The sequence below is a fragment of the Hyla sarda genome, chromosome 7 (genome assembly GCF_029499605.1).
Source record: "Hyla sarda isolate aHylSar1 chromosome 7, aHylSar1.hap1, whole genome shotgun sequence".
In the NCBI taxonomy this organism is placed as follows: Eukaryota; Metazoa; Chordata; class Amphibia; order Anura; family Hylidae; genus Hyla; species Hyla sarda.
The window spans coordinates 48843052-48849241 of record NC_079195.1 but is presented as its reverse complement, the minus strand read 5'-3'; the positions used below and the strand labels follow the sequence as shown (position 1 = coordinate 48849241).

General features: G+C 42.5%; 1 pseudogene; it reads left to right on the top strand.

The window, feature by feature from the left end:
• Positions 1-5473: 5473 nt before the first annotated feature.
• On the top strand, positions 5474-5596 carry LOC130283625 (U2 spliceosomal RNA; annotated as a pseudogene).
• Positions 5597-6190: the final 594 nt, after the last annotated feature.

Here is a 6190-nt window from a genome sequence, read left to right as displayed (position 1 = left end):
TTTATATACCATTCTCGTTTAATTCTATTGGTGTTACAAATGACATTGAAGATTACTGCAGGCGTAGCATATGTCTTTTTTGATTCATTTGTATTCTTGTACATTAGAAGAATCCCTTCAAATTAAGTTACCTCTCACCCAAGGCCTCCAACTACACATAAGTCTACGTTCTTTGAGAAATGTTGTAGTTTGATGATTACAAAGGTCTGTTCTTGTTCCCAAGAAAGGATATCAACTAAGGGTATGCCCTGCCACTTATGCCCTTTGTCATCAAATGTTTCAATTGGTCAGGGTCTGGGTGCTGAGACCCCCACCAATCACTAGAACAAGTCTGAAGACGTCCAAACAAGCATCTCTCTCCCCATCTCTCTTCGCTGCTGGAGATAGATTCTGTAGTCTATGGAGCCTGTCTCCTGCAGCAAGGAGAGAGACTGGGAGAGAAACTTTTAGTGCTTTTCCTCTCTTGTTCCATAATGATAGTAACACTTTAAGGAGCCCTGGAACCTGCATGTTAAGTGAATTCTTCAAACTAACAAAAACATTAGGAGCTCAACTCTAGAGAAATTCCCTCTGACAACTATTCTGCCCTAATGACAGCCACAATGTCCCTTTTGCCAGTCATGCCAGGTCTATCTGATGCCATACCTGCATCAATGCCCTCTTGACATTCATATTACCCCCCTCCCCCACGTATAAACCTCAATACCAATAAAACAGTCACAATGGTATCTTATGAGCACAGACCATGCTTCCTTCCTGGGCTGGATGCCTTATGTGCGATCTTCTTATGTCCACACATAGAACTCATCTGATGTCTGTTGTAGGGATAATATATAGGATCCAATAGTGGCATCAGCCACCCAATATGGAGCCATGTATTAGGACTCAGGAGAGAAATTATGTTTGTTGTTCCCCTCTATTCCATTATTCTTTTGTTAATTTCCATCTTCAGAGGTCTTGGGGAGTTCATGTCTCGGCGTGTAAGAGCTGTTTTGTTGGCAGAAAGGGGTCCTATCTATTTATCCTTACAGAGGGAGATATGAGGTAGATGAGAAAGAAAGACTTAAATACTGTAGATCCTAATTTCCCAAAAATAAAGCTAAAGGAGTGTATGGGCCATTTATTTAGTGCCTCTCCTTGACTTGCTAAGTGGTGTTTAAAATCTAATTGGCTTAATAAAGATGCATTGTTCTTTTAGTTTGAGGCTAAATTCTCATAGATTCAGCTAAACTGAAGATCAATTCAGATAAACGGAGACACTGAGAACATTGTTGGAGGATAGACTTCAGACATTTTGGTACAACCGATTCTGGTAATGTTTGGTCTTGGTTGGACCTCGAATATGAGACAGCATTGCCCTGAAGGTTCCTGGCATGAAGGTTCAAGGCATGACATGTTATTTTCCACCACTCTCTGATCTGTTATAAAATTATTAAAGGGGGAAAAGGACTGAAATGACAACCAGGAATGTCCTTTGATCTGATGAAGAATGTCAAATCAAATTTCACTCTGTGTTAATGGTTATAGCAGTCAGGGAATCCCAATTATGAAGGAAAATTTTGATTAGGAAATCATATAGGTGCAGTCCAGACAACAATAATATATTGTGTTATGTCTTGGACAGGGGATGGATCATGACACAGGGATTGTATGTTTCATGCACTAACCCTGAGGTCCTACACTTGGCCTAACATACTATATTAGTTTTGCTCAAAGTTTTTCTTAAACCTACCTTTACTTCTCCCTGCTGCTCAGTAGTTTGATAGAGCCAAAGCACCTTCATATTCAGTAAAAAGAGCCAGGAGCAGACAGATCTGTACATTATGTAGTAGGTTACTGCAGCTCATTGTTACAGCGAGCGCTCCGATCCCTGCCTCCGGATCGGAGCGCCCGCTGCCTACCTCTGTTGCCCCCGGTCCCTAGCGTCTCCCGGTCAGAGACACCGACCGGGAGTGCGGGTCCTATTGTCCTGGGGATGCGGTTCGCGTGGCGGCTGGCCACCGCTCACGCGCCACGTCCCCCTCCTTCTCACCTGCGCTCCGGCGCGCTGCGGTCCTATCCTCGTCTTTCCGGCTCGCGTGGCCCCGCTCCCCAGGGCACGTGCGCGCCGTCTATGGTAAATTTAAAGGGCCAGCGCACCAATAATTGATGCGCTGGTTCCTGATTCCCCCACTGTGTCCCTGCCTATTTAAGAGCTCTTCCCCTTCCTGCCCTTGCCGGATCTTTGTGCCTAGTGCCATTCTGAAAGCGTTCCCTACAGTTGTGTTTTGCCTTGCCCGTTGCCGTACCCGTTGCTATTGTCCTCTCGCCTGTGAACCTTGCCGCCTGCTCTTAACTTTGCTACGTCTGACCACGCTTCTGCCTTCTCCTTTGTACTACACCTGTCTCAGCAGTCAGTGAGGTTGAGCCGCTACAAGAGGACAAGACCTGGTTGCTACCGCCGCAGCAAGACCATCCCGCTTTGCGGCGGGCTCTGGTGAAAACCAGTAGCAACTTAGAACCGATCCTCCGGTACGGTCCACGCCAATCTCTCACTGACACAGAGGATCCACCACCAGCCTGCCGAATCCTGACACTCATCCCCTATTCACTTTAATGGGAGCTAAGCTGCAGTAACCCAGCAATGCCACTACACAATGTATGGAGCTGTCTCCTTCCATCTCTTTTTACTCTACATGTGGGCACCACGGCTCTATCAAACAGCTGATCGGTGTCGGACTCCCACCAATCCTGAAGATAGGCAATCAATAAAAAAGTCCTGGGAAAAGAAGAAACAACTGACATACACTTGGCAAGCTGTAAATGTGTTTGTAGATTAAAATATTACAATTTGATCACACAAATCCATTTTTATAGATACCCAGGCCTTTTTCCACAGAGTAGCGAGGAAGATATCTCTTTCACCACAACAGGTAGATCTTCTGACGCTTTGCACTACTATGCTGTGGAATAATGCATAGCAATTATCCTGCGTAAGCAATGCACATAAAATTGAATATTTCTCCGACCCTCCACGCCATTTGCATTCTTGCCTTACTTTACAATGTATATGAGTTTCACCTTCAGTGGCGTACAATTTTTGAAATGCCAAACAACATTGTATACATTTTACCAAAAATATCTATAGAGGTGACAGGGACATGATGCATTTCATTTTCCTCGATTTTGTACTGAAGGAAAGGGCTATCATGAATAATTCAAAAATAATGCTGAGACTGTTAAGATTTAGTACTGGAGAGTAGAGGTCATTGCAGTTGGGAGAATGGAGGTAGAAGAGTATTACTATTCCTCGATCTTTGAGTCTCAAGGTGACATCATTATTATTTCTTCATATCTATAATGTGGAGCCGCGTCCAACTTATTGCAGTGTTTCTCATGTAGGGTAGAAAGATCAATTACATACAGACCTCAAAATGTGAACTATAAGCATAGCATCCAATAAAACTGTCATTAACAGTCACCACAATTTTAGCTGCTCGCTTCCAGGTCAAGCTGTTTTAGAAATGATACCTGACATTGGAAGGTTGAATCGAGCGTATCCTCATTCCAATGGGAGCAATTTTGTAACCAAACAAGTGAAACTCTTTTATGAAATCACATGGTAATTCCTCTCGAGTTCTTTTTTTTCTTTTCTCCCTGATTATTTCCTGCGTCGGTCTCTAAATTACTTCCAAACGAAAACAATGTAACACTTTGCGAGCAGGTAAATCGTGACCGGAGCGGCTCTGCCAGGCTTGTATAAGGACGCCCTTTTTTTATTTAGTACTCGTCAATACATTATGAGGAGTTCGGAATATGACAAATAACAGCGTACGCTTGGTATTTGTTTTGTGATTAGCAGAGCTTCAAAGAATTGGCAGCGATGGTGCATAATAATAGTTGATTTGAAAGTAACCCTAAAGGCAGTTAATGGAGAACATACTGCTTTTTATAATACTATTACACTCATATCCCAGAGCATAAATAATCATCTCCTGTCCTTTCTGCTATAATACCGTCTGTTTCTACTTGGATACATAAAAATATAAGTAAACAGTTAAAGGGAAAATGTAGTTTTTCAAATTGAAATAAAATGTCCATAGTGAATAAATCTAATGATCTGTATTTTTTATAGAGCGATAGATAATTATGAAAGTTCTACCTCCGGTACGATAGTTGGTTGTTAAGTTCTATCAGACAATAATCTGGATTTCGTGCAAATCTGTTAGTCATCAACTGGTTCCAGGGCCGGGGTTAACAAGAACTGACTTGATAGTTTAGCACTGTACTATAATCTTTATTATACTTCCGCCAGTGCAAATTCTTTACCCAGAGGGAGTAGCTATGATGGGCGCAGAGGTAGACATTGCATCAGGGCCCTGATGGCCTTCAAAGGAGTCAGTGCTTCCTCAGTCTGTATAGTTTAGGCATATAATAGATAGGCAACCCTGTTACATATTTTGCATGCAAAATGTTTAAAGCGATACTCCGTTTGAAAACTTTTATTGTTGTAAATCAACTTAACAGATTTGAAAATTACTTCTATTAAAAAAAAAAAATCTTAATCCTTCCAGTACTTATTAGCTGCTGAATACTACAGAGGAAATTCTTTTCTTTTTGGAACACAGTGTTCTCTGCTGACATCGCAAGCACAGTTCTCCCTGCTGCTGACATATCTGTCCATTTTAAGAACTGTCCAGAGTAAGAGAAAATCCCCATAGCAAACATTTGCTGCTCTGGACAGAGATGTCAGCAGAGAGCACTGTGTTCCAAAAAGAAAATAATTTCCTCTGTAGTATTCAGCAGCTAAGAAGTACTGGAAGGATTAAGATTTTTTAAATAGAAGTAATTTACAAATCTGTTTAACTTTAAAAGATAAAAAAAGGTTTTCCACCAGAATACCCCTTTCAATAGTTGCTGAGGGGAACTAAACCCAAAGCCCTTCCTGTCCCTCTCAGCAACTATTTATTTGCCTAAATACTAATTATTAGCTATATAAAGAAGTTTCCTCTCTTTTGGTTGTCACTTACATGCAAGGAGTGAGGAAAATACCTCACCTCCAAGTCCCTCTCTAAATGCAGCCCCCACCCTTCTGAGAGACACAGACCAGGTGGTTTCTGCCCTGCATCGATGAGTCATGCACCCTTTAGTGCTGAGAGCTAGGTGGTGTGTGCAGCCTCAGCCAATCAGACACTGAATCTCTCTGCTCACAGAGCAGGAGGGTGGGGCTGCTCTCAGAGAGGGAGCTGTGAGGAGCTGGTCGACAGCGAGAACAGAGCTGCAATGGCTGCCAGGAAATGAAATATTCATGCCAAAGTTAGTGGAAGGATGGAAAAAGAATATCAAGCAGTCAAGAGAAGACTACAGGGGCCATGATTGTTTACAATGAACATATCCAGGTAATAAGGTGGCTTTGGGCCTTTTTGTTATTTATATACTTCCTTGGAGTACCCCTTTAACCCCTTTCTGGCATTTGATGTATGCATACATCATAATCGCTTCTCAGCTTTTTGGCTAAGAGCAAATGTAGTAACTGTTCTTATCAGTAGTTAATACTGGAGCCACTGAGACTGACACATACTCGGAGTGGTAAAGGGGTACCGGTGGTTGGCCCACTGGCTACTCGACAGCTGCCCTGAAGCAACCTGGCCCTCTGTATCTGGCCTTAAAGTCCTAGTATGATAAGATCTGTGGTATTGTGACCCTGGGGTGTTGGAATTCTGGGAGGTAGAAAGCCCAATGGGGCCTTTTCGGTACTCACCTCTGGTCTCAGAGATGTGGCCAGATGTCCAGGCTGTACTCACAGCAAACATCACTTTATTTGCTCTTTTAGTTGTCACTGTGCAACTTTTTACATGTTGTTTGTCCACCAGGATTGGTCACGGTGCAGTGCCCTTCTGGATCTCCCTGTTGGTACTTTAGAAGATGTGTGTAGCCATTTGGGTACTCACCTCCCTGTCAGAAGGCACTTGCAAGGGTCGTGGATCAATTTCCCTCCTTCGCTGGGGGAAGCAACTTGATAAGGGCCGAATGTTTATTTTTTAAGTTTCTAGTTTTCTATATACACCATTGTGTTTTGAAATATAATATTAATTTATGAGAAATAAGGAACCAAAGATATGTGCAACGACCACATGCTCTTCATATAAGACTATATATTAAATAGCATGCCCATTTCAATCATTCCATGCTACTATTTACATGTGGGTGC